Source organism: Asterias amurensis, chromosome 4 (assembly GCF_032118995.1).
Source record: "Asterias amurensis chromosome 4, ASM3211899v1".
Classification (NCBI taxonomy): Eukaryota; Metazoa; Echinodermata; class Asteroidea; order Forcipulatida; family Asteriidae; genus Asterias; species Asterias amurensis.
The window spans coordinates 5,416,134-5,427,486 of record NC_092651.1 but is presented as its reverse complement, the minus strand read 5'-3'; the positions used below and the strand labels follow the sequence as shown (position 1 = coordinate 5,427,486).

Sequence of the window (11,353 nt, the reverse complement as noted above, 5' to 3'; positions counted from 1 at the left end):
CACACAACTTCGTGTGCCCAAGGGTGTTTTTTCTTTCATTATTATCTCGCAACTTCGATGACCGATTGAGCTCAAATTTTCACAGGTTTGTTATTTTATTCATATGTTGAGATACACCAACTGTGAAGACTCGTCTTTGACAATTACCATTATAACACACCTCTTGTTTGTTCTGTATTCTGGTGGGCTGAAACACGGTCACGTGGGATGAACTAATAAAGGCTAGTGTTTGCGCGCGCGTGTTTTGCGGGAAAAGTACCAGAGCGGGCACTAGTCTTTGAATATAGTGCCCGCGGTGACAGCGCCCTCTCTTGACTTGAAACTCGGGCCTGTGAGGGACCAGAAGAGGGGCCTATTTCCCTCGGTCTCGGGAAACAGATCGCTCTTCTGGTCACTCAAAGTTCCTCGTGGGAATAGTCGTATACGAGTTACCTCGTTGCCAGTCAATATGTGTGTACTAGTGATTGCGCGTGCGTGTTTTGCGGGAACTGGTACCCGAGCGGGCACTAGTCTTTGAAAATAGTGCCCGGTTATAGCGCCCTCTCTTGACTTGAACCGTGAACTGTAACTACAAAACTTCCTTTCTTTTCCAGATGTCTGTTCTAATTTGACATTTAAGAACGAGCTGTATTATAAAACACATATTGACTGGCATAATTCGGTAACTAGTGTACGTCTATTCCCCTCGGGCCGGTGAGTGACCAGGAGAGGGGCTTATTAAATAGGTCCCTCTTCTGGGCCCAATTTCATAGAGCTGCTTAACGGTCGATTGTTTTTGCTTAAAAAGGCGAGGCAAGCAAGCAAAAAGGGTCCTTAAAGCCCCATTGCTTAAGCAACCTGTTTAAGCGCCGGGCCCAGTTTCAAAGAGCTGCGACCCGTAACGGTCGATTTTGTGCTTAACGGGCGCACCTAGCAAATTTTTCATTTCATACCCTTGCTTCAAGGTTTTTTGCTTACATAGGTAAGCAAACAAAAAGGGTCCTTAAAGCCTCTATTTTGCTTAAGCACCCTTTTCACACAGCGCATAGTGCAACACTCATTGCAAACGATGTTATTGTGCCGGCACAGCGATGATTGTACATGCGTTTGTATGGTAGGTGTAGCGAATAAACGAGTGTCTAAAATGCTTCAGAATCATGCTGTACAATGTATTATCTTCTTGTTTACTTTCAAGTTAGTGTGTAAACCTTTCGAGGGGCACTTTGAACCATTACAAATAATACATATCAGACACAGAAGGTGATGAATTTTTTTTATCGCCACTCGAGTGCACTCCGCATTTATTTCGCCCGCCATTTTGTCAGCACCTTCTTCTTTTTCGCTTAAGCAAACGATCTAAAATGTTGCGCGCGCAGTTTGTTTACGTGCTTAAGCTAGCAGCCGCTGGTGAAATAGGTTTACGCTTAAGCAATTTTTGTTGCTACGTTAAGCCAACATATTTGCTTACCGTTAAGCAGCCCTAGGCCATGCACACAGTACAAAATACACTGCCTTCTTCTGTTTTGCTTAAGCAAACGATCTAAAATCTCCGCGCGCAGATTGTTTACGTGATTAAGCTCGTGTACGTTTAGCATGGAATCCGAATGGTTTTAAGCAATTATTTTTGCAACGTTAAGCAAAAAAAATTGCTTACCGTTAAGCAGCTCTATGAAATTGGGCCTTGGTCACTCCAAGTCCCTTGGGGAATAGACGTACACTAGTTACCTCATTGCCAGTCAATATGTGTATAATAGTGTCACGTGTCTTTAACACAAATTTATATTTCCTACCTGAGTGGCATTAGAGGAGGGGTTGATTTAGAAAACAAAACTGAAATATAACTGCCCCAATTAGCGAGCATGAAGCGAGCATGTTCGCACGGTCAATCGGTTCCAATCATTTTGGAACGATGTACAAATATAGCCATACGTTCCAAAATGAGTGTCAATAGTGACACGAATGACGACAATTCTAGTATGCTGTCGTTTAGCCAGATGTTCAATGTTCAACCAGCCACAGTATTCAATATTATGGTTAATATTTCGGGTCAACATGTCAGACTGAAAACATCAAGTTCCACAAACACATCGGTACGAAAGTTCATTGAAATTAGGAAATTCTCATCCAGCGCCCACTTTTGCATTGGTCTCAGCAGGCCACCGTAGAATGCATTGCAACACTATACGTGTGGGGGTTTTCCAGTTGTGAGAAATTGCTACCATTGCATTGCGCACGGGATGCCGATCATTACGTTGTACTGTATACATTCACATCGGTGTCGAATTGGCGAAGAGCTGCACTGCTTTTACGATTTGAACGTTGGTTAACGATCAGAATCCATTACTGTTTGCCGGCAATCGTCCACTTCTGATTCACAAAAGAGGTTCAAGTGTACGCAGTGAGCATTAGTAATAATAATAAAATAATAGTAAGACTTGTAATGCGCACATATCCACCCTGCTGGGTGTTCAAGGCGCAGTAAACCAAAACAAAACAAAACAAAAACACAACACAAAGAAAAACAGACACAACAAAATTAGTCATTGAAAACCTGTGACATAAGATAAGTTTTGAGAAGAGACTTGAATTTTGCGGTTCAAAGACAAGATCGAAGATTAAGTGGTAGAGAGTTCCAAATGCGTGGCGCGGCTACAGAAAAAGACCTGTCACCCCATGAGTGTCGAGACTTGGGTTCCATGAGGAGAAGCATGGAACTACTAGTCACATCTACAGCTTGAGGTAGGACTTTACTTGCACCTTGCGGCACTAGGGTCCATGACCATCTTTCATTTTGACAAGTTTCATCATCATTTATAATTTAGCGGTCGCAGCTTTAGCAAATTTAAACTGTAGTGTATGACATCCCCTAAATAGTCTTTATTCATTCATTCACTCATTCATTCATTCATTCATTCATTCATGCTTTCATTCTGTCGTTCTGTCGTTCTTTCATTCTTTCATTTATTTCTCACACCAAGTTTCACAAACCAAGAGCTGTCCTTAGCCCTCTGCACAAACACATCAGCCATTGACATGTGAGGAACACATTATGATGTAGCACATTATGATGTAGCACACACTATCGCAATGGTTGAAATAGGTGCACCTATCATTGCAATATGAACCTTTGTACCATCGAACCATGTCGAACACAATGTGTGGTTAGGGTATGTGGGGTTTTCCCAGTTGTGAGAAACTACTACTACAACCATATGGAGGTAAAAATGTCCATGCTACAACGCATACCAGCCCCATGGCCGTGTGGTTTAAGCCCAACCATGGCCCAATTGCGGAAGTACAACATTTCGTAGGTTGGCGAAGGAGGTGCACTGTTTTTGTTATGTAAACCTGAACGTTGTTTATCGTACAGAATCCATTACTGTTGCCGACAATCTTCCACATCCGATTCATCAAAGAGGTTCAAGTGTACGCAGTGAGCATTATAGTCACATCTACAGCTTGAGGTAGGACTTTACTTGCACTAGGGTAAATTGTGTCTTAATGAACACTTGTGTGTGTACGTACAGTACAATAATCAGTTCACACAAACCTTTTATGAAAGTTTTTTTCAAGATCAACACAAATAATGTCATTTACATATCCTATTAATTAGAAGTCCTCTTATTCATTCATTTGTTGATATATAGTGTCATGTTTGTTTGTTTGTGTTTTTGTTTGTTTGTTTGTTTTTGTTTGTTTGTTTGTTTGTTTGTTTGTTCGTTCGTTCGTTCGTTCGTTCGTTCGTTCGTTCGTTCGTTCGTTCGTTCGTTCGTTCGTACGTTTGTTTGTTTGTTTGTTTGTTTGTTTGTTTGTTTTGAACAATATTCAGTTATGAAGTTATCCGTCTGGCAGTGTGCAAATAAGAATGTAAAACATATATACAATATCAATAATCAGGTTAATATAAATGTAATCTCCATTTTAAGAACCAGAATTTTTTTAATGTACTCGTGGAAATTATAAATACTAATGACATGCCTTGAATTACACGCATGCCATGACTTCAGTTGTCCCTGGTCATTGCCTTGGTGCCCCATAGAAGCATTCCAATAGACTTTTGAGACTTTCCAATGGAAGTGCCCTTTGTGAAATTAAAATGGACTTATCCCCTCTCAACGATGAAGCTAAACACTGTGATTGCCCGCTGGGCGTTAGTGTTATTCTTGATGTAAAGTATAAAGGGAAATACAAGGGCAAAATCAATTACAACACACATCGTGTCTATGATGGCCTCCAAATGCCACAATCCCTTTAAATGTATGGGAGTCGTAAGTCAACTGTTTACAAAATTCTGGGCATGGACACATAATAGGCCTAGCGTATGAAGTAGCCCGAACGTATGACGTCACACTTTGACGTATGACGTGTACCTTTGACCTCACAATCATTTCACACTGAGATTCGCGGTAAACTCACACCTACATTATACCAAAAGTATCGATGTTTTCAGAGTTTATGTTTCTAGGATCCACACAAAATGTCATTGTCATCAGACCCTATTAGTTAGAAGTCCTCTTGTTCATTCATTTGTTTATTAGGTGTTCGGGCAACTCTTTGGTATTGTTCATTTTTTGTGTTTTTAGTTTTTATTCTTCCTCTCGATAAAATTGTGCATGCATGTAGACAATGACCAGTAGATAATACAAAAGTTGTTACGTCACGATGACGTCGTCAGTTGTTTAAATATACTAATCCAAAGTTTATTATTTCAAAAATCGTGACTCAAGAAGTAAAGCTATTACAACAATAGCTTTGAACACCCAGCAGTGTGGATACGTGCGCATTACAAGTGTTATTATTATTATTAATTTATACCTCATCGGAAAGGTCTTGCAAAGAGCTTTGAACGCTTCACAGACACTGACCCCACTTTGACCTTCACTTCAGGTTCAAAACATAAGTTGAAGATTTAAAAGGTTATAGCCGACGCCTGTAGTATGCGCCTACATATAGTACGAATGAAACAGTAATGAGAATGTCATTTGTTTACACTGTTGTTGTGACTACGTGCGCATTCACTCAAGTGGCGTGATGCTGTATTCCGTTTTACGCTGTGCCGATGACCAATGCATATTATAAGTTATCACACAAGTGCGGGAGGAATACGGAAAAATACAGCGCTTATATCCAAGGTAGTGATATTAGCCGTGCAATATTATAAGTTATCACACAAGCGCGAGTGGAATACTGAAAAATATAGCGCTTCTGCGTCCCATATCCAACGAGGCCGAAGGCCGATTTGGATATGGGACGCAGACGCGCTATTTATTCCGTATTTCCACGAGCGCGCGTGTGATAACGTATTTATTTTCAAGCAAACTTGGCGCGTGACATAGAACACAAGACGCATGGTAGTGATATTAGCCGTGCAATATTATACAAATATTGACTGCTTCGAGTGCTATGGTTAAAACTATGACTCCCGAGGTGATCCCCGGAGCGTTCTATTATCGAGGCGAAGCCGAGGGAAAATAGAACGCTCCGGGGATCACCGAGGGAGTCATAGTTTTTAACCATTGCACGAGTAAAAGCAGTCAATATTTGTTTTATAACACCCCAAACATTTCTAAATACTGTACTATTATTATTAAGTTAAAGACCTGAATGCTACAATCCACGAACGACGCGAATACAGATTGCAAACACTTTTACTTAATAATATAATAATATTTATTCGGGCAATCACATTTACAAGCACATATACATACATTAAAAATATTTAAGAAAACAAAGTAAAAAAACAGTGGGGTGCCCAGGAGAGCATAAAAGTTAAAAAAATAACTGTCGCCAAAAGGCGTATGTCTCCTGTGTTGCATGTGGTGTCGTGCAATCCGAAATGGTTACAGACTATTAATTTATCATCCTCGTACACGCAACGGACGTCTGGGTACTGCACGCCGTGTGCTAGTCTGTCGGACTAGCGCATGGCAAACCGACGCACTATCACACGGCCGTCGTCTAGCAAAACTAAGACATGTCATGTGACGCGCTCTAAACCAATGAGCAGGCATAATACTTGCAAGGGGTGTTATAAAGGTTTTTATCACCACTCCATTCTGCCAATCTGATTGGAGGATTAGCGCGCACTTGAAGATAAAATAATATGGCGGAACTTACGCAACGGAAACGAATGCATATTCGGCGTCAAATTGTTTCCTTTTTGCCCTTCTGATGGCATAATGGTGAAGGTGGAATTGATGACAAATTTTCGCTGAGATGGCCACCTACTTCAGTGGTTCGTAAGACTTTTAATTACGTGAAAAATTTCAAGCAGAAAAAGACGACGTTGGTCATGTGTTGACCAACCACCTGAATAAACAATTCAGCGGAATGGTTTTGGATCCATTGAAAGACTTCCACTCGTTGTGTTACATTCCTTATTTCCATGATACACCTGGCAGGCAGAAGTAGTACTTAACTTATTGACTGTTTTTAGTCAAAATTCACGAGGGGCTTAGGTTTGCCGTTTGCTCGATTTGCCTTCGTTTTACATTTTTATTAAAAACAAGTGCCCCTTTCAATAGTCTAAAGTTAACAGCCCGCTCGTCTGTAGGAAAATCATTATCTTAAAATAAAGCAAATATCCTTTAATTTAATGCACACACTATTCTTGACTTAACGACATCATTACTAGACATCAATGTTTCATGCACCGAAACTTGATGAGTATTCAAAGTTTAAAAGCAACAGAACTTTATAATTGTTAACATGGCGTGGCTTATTTTGAAAAATATTATATTATAGCTTCGAGATCTGCAGCGAAGACGATAAAAAGGAAGTCGAACAAAATAATGCTCTGTATGATTAATGATATTGACCCTTTCAATTCTGAAGATAAATTGAACAAAATCTCCCGGCGCCTTGGTGAGCGGTTTAAAGTATCTGGACTTCCGACAAGTTCGCACTGTATGAAACAAAGTTTGACCCATCCTTTAAATTTCCAGATATTGACGTGAACAAATTAATATTTGCTTCGTCTGCTGGCAATTTTTTTTTTTAAGTTTACTAAGTACGTACATGTACTTAAAATCAAATCTCTCGATATGAACTTAGCTATGACGTCATAAGTTAAGAAATCTGTTTATAACAAAAGTTTATTGTTTTGAAAAATCCTATCATGAGCAGAAAGATTTTCATACAACATCAATACTTAAGTTTTATAATTTAGCCTCGAAGAAGTTTTAAAAATGTACTGATGGAACAGATAATATTGACATGCCTTGAATTACACGCAGGCCATGACAGTGCCCGGTCATGGCCTTGGTGCCCCTTCAAAACATTCCCATAGACTTTTGAGATTTTCCACTACCCTTTGCAAAATGAAAATGGCCTTGCTAAACATTGCGATTGCCGGCTGGGCGTAGGTGTTATTCTTGGTGTAAAGTATAAAAGGGGAACAATTTAAGGATATTATTGTTAACATACTCATTTTAATCATACAAATACTACAATAAGTCGTGTTAGTCCATTGTTCAAAAATCCTGGGCGTAGTCACTTGTTTTTGAGTATACATACGAACTAGCCTGTCTGACGTCACACTTCGAAAACACTGATCTTTATTAATTACACTGATCAGTGTTCGAGGCTCGTGAATAAGCCCAAATACCAGCCTGAACGGATGTTGCCTAATGCACCTTTGACCTCGCATGCATTTCACAGGGAGATTCACAGTTAACTCACACGTACTAAACACATTGCATAATGAATAAAACAACGGCGTACATACACTATGCACACTCGCAAGTGCAAGGATCGGAAGTGCAAGCTGACATACTAAATCACCCCGGACCATTGATAACACACTCATATATCCAATGCTATCATGATATATAATGTAATCAATGCGTTTATAAGACCAATGCCTGTCTTTATCCTAGGAGGCCAGAATACTCTTACGAACTAACCCAGTAAATGTGCTGCCACCTAGCGTCTACAAGTCTCCATCATTGTTCACTCCCTGATTGTAAAACGAACACGTCATTGTTTTATTTCATCAGGTAACAGGAGCCGATTCTCATCAAGATGGCCGAAGCTGCTTTACACACTGAGACCACTTGCAAGATTAGACATGTACACATCGAATGCCCAACCTGCCTGAGTCGGTTCACCGATCCGAAAATCCTGGACTGTCTTCACAACTTCTGCTTCAAATGTCTTCATGAACTTATAGACAAACAGGATCCGAAGACGGATATTATTATTTGCCCAATGTGTAAAAAGGAAACATCAATCCCAGATGGGGGATTGTCGGGTCTTCTTAGCTGCTTTTTCTTGAGCTCGCTTATTGATGACGTCATTAATCTTGAAGGTCAGAAGGAGGACATTAACCCTCCTGTCTTGGCTTGCGAAGGATGCGACGAAGGTCTTGAAGCCGTCTCACGGTGTGTTGACTGTGATGCGAACTATTGCAAGACATGTCTGGAAAACCACGCAAGGCTAAAAGCTATCAGTCATCATCAAATCGTTAATGCTGTCGGTTCGTCGCATGTGCGACCCAAAGACAAGGACAAAACTGAAACACAAAAGTGCCGGAAACACACTGACCAGGAACTGTGTTTCTATTGCGACACGTGTGAATTACTTGTGTGTCTCAAATGTGCGGTGTTCGATCACCGAGCGTCCAACCACAATCTCTCTGAAATCAATGATTCCATTCGATCTTATCGTCGAGCTGTTGATGAAGCCTTGCAGAAGTTTGATGAGTGTCGCGAGCAATTCCAAAAGGTGGATGACTCTATCAAACACTCACAGCAGAGTTTACAGCTCATGGTTGACCAGGCTCTTCGAGATATTGTGGCTAAAGAGGAAGAGGAAATCACTAAGATAAGAAATGCATCTCGCCACCTTCAAGACAGAGTCACGCAAATCGGTCAAGAAAGAGGTGAGGGATTTGAGAGCATACAGAGCAGCAATCACGATAAGATGAGCCGTGCAGAGCAGATCGTAGCTTCAGTCAATGACTTAATGCAACATGCTGATAACTTTGAGCTGCTGGACCTCAAGCCAAAAGTTATGCACAACTTAGACTTCCACAAAGAGCTCCAGTTTCAAACAGTGCAGCATAGCAAGACATTCATTGGGTTCAAAGGTCATGATATCGTCACCGATGCAGATCTCGGTGAAATACTAGAGGAAGAGAAATGGGAGGTGAAGACCGAGTTTGGTAAAGAAGGGGAAGGTGAGGGGGAGTTCAAGTTGGCAAGGGACATGCTTGTTTTAGCAATGGTGACATTGTCGTTATTGATTCAACACGCTGTCTATTATCCACATTTACATTAAAGGGTACTTACAAATCTACAGGTGTTCAAAGTGGAACAGAGGACGGTAAACTAAAACAACATTTTAATGTCGCCGTGACCTCTGATGACCTGCTTCTGGTTACTGACAGACAGGATGTAAAGGTTTATGATAGAGAACTGAGATACATTCGTCAGTTCCGACCCTCACAGAATCAAGTCGAGGGGCAGTCAGAGAGTCTACTTCGTGGTATTGCTGTGGACAAGAAAGATCGTATTGCAGTGGCTGACTGTAAGAGAAAGGTAATATCTCTGCATAATATGGATGGATCCATCATTTCCACAATACATCGTGACGATATTAGTAGCAACTGTCATCTATCTGTAAGCAGCAAGGAGCGTCTGATCTTCACAAACTACGACAATATGAATCTAGTTTGTGTGGATTTCATGGGAAACGAGGTGTTCAATATCATCACCTCCATTGACGGCAAACCTGTCAATCCTTATGGTGTGTGCTGCGACGATGCTGGAGACATCTATGTGTCTGTTTATTGTGGTGGCTTAGTGGGAACCCATGAGACACAACATTACGATGCATCAGGTGAGCACATCGGCTGTGTAGCTCGTGGCTTGTACAATCCTCTAGGCATGACGTTTACTCCTACCGGTGACATCATCGTTGCCGATAGGCGCTCGGTCAAGGTCTTGCGTCGTCTGTAAATGTCGATGACGTCATGGTCGAAAATGATACAATAATGTCAAATGTGGATGACAATTGGGAATTAACAACATCCAATAATAAAAGTGACTAACCAAAACCAAGGCATTCTCATCAAGAATATTAAAAGATAATCATCCTCGGCTCAAGTATGAATCACTGAACAGTGCCACAATTTTGTTATGCGCATGTGTACATTTTATGGAATGGGCGCAATATAAATGAATAAATTATTATTTATTTAATTAATATAAATAATCTGTCATTACAACAAATCCACGGTGAACTATTATTCTAAACGTACCAATAACTTTATTATAAAATTGTTTGACTTTCGCTTTACATTGAGTCACTTATGATTTAAATTCCGCTGGGCTGGTTTACCAAACTAAAAGGTGGTATGATAGACCTTATCGCAAATACCAATGCGCAGGCGCAGACTGTTGAATGAGGTGCATTGTGGGATATATATGGATTGAATTTGGATACCAGCAAGACCACAATGCACCTAAATCCAAGCTTTACGCGCGCGCCCCGGTATTTGCGAAAAGGTCTATATCAACAAACATGGCGTACCGCGTATTAGCGCGCGTTAAAAATGACATAGACCTTTTCGCAAATACTGGGGCGCGCGCGTAAAGCTTGGAATTAGGTGCATTGTGGTCTAGCTGATTACAAATTTGATTCATATAATCACACAATGCACCTCATTTAACAGTCTGCGCTTGCGCATTGGTATTTGCGATAAGGTCTATGAGTATTGTTGCATTTGTTTGTTCAATCGAGGCTTTTCTTTCTCTAAATCACTGAAGAATATTCTTGAGTTTGTATTGAGACCCTAACGGTGGCTGAACAATGCCAGTTGTAATGGTTACACAGCCCACCAATAATAGGAAATTCTACGAGAGTGTTTACACGATGTTATGTGTTTTTACACGGAACGTGTATTTTTACATTGCCCCCATTGTAATGATTTTGCTGCCAATATTTTCAAAAAAATCTCCTGAAGAAGCTGCAAATTCCTTTATTTTCACTTTCAAATTATTTGATTAGAAGGGGTGGCTGTCAGCTAGAGTCGGACAACTTCCCGGTCTCCCTTGACACAGCCCGACTTTCACGCCGTGCACAACGCAAAATCCACGGCGCGTGAGCTCGCTCAAACCTCGGTAATTTACGTAGTCTAACCATACTCTCAAATGAAACCTCTTTTGTATTAGTAAACTGTATCTATCAAACAGCATTTATTTAAATAAATGTCACAACATTCAACTTACAAAAAGGGCTTCGTTTTGAGTTTAAACTGTTATTTATCGAAATTACAGCCGATTATGGTCCATCAGTGCGAGTCTCCCCATGTCTTTACTGTGTAGCTGTGTTTTTCTATACCCATCTCAGGTCACGTGATCACATGTAAACA

General features: G+C 40.6%; 1 pseudogene; it reads left to right on the top strand.

Annotated features, from left to right (window-relative positions):
* Nucleotides 1-8,001: 8,001 nt before the first annotated feature.
* On the top strand, nt 8,002-10,040 carry LOC139936532 (uncharacterized; annotated as a pseudogene).
* The last annotated feature ends 1,313 nt before the right edge of the window (nt 10,041-11,353 follow it).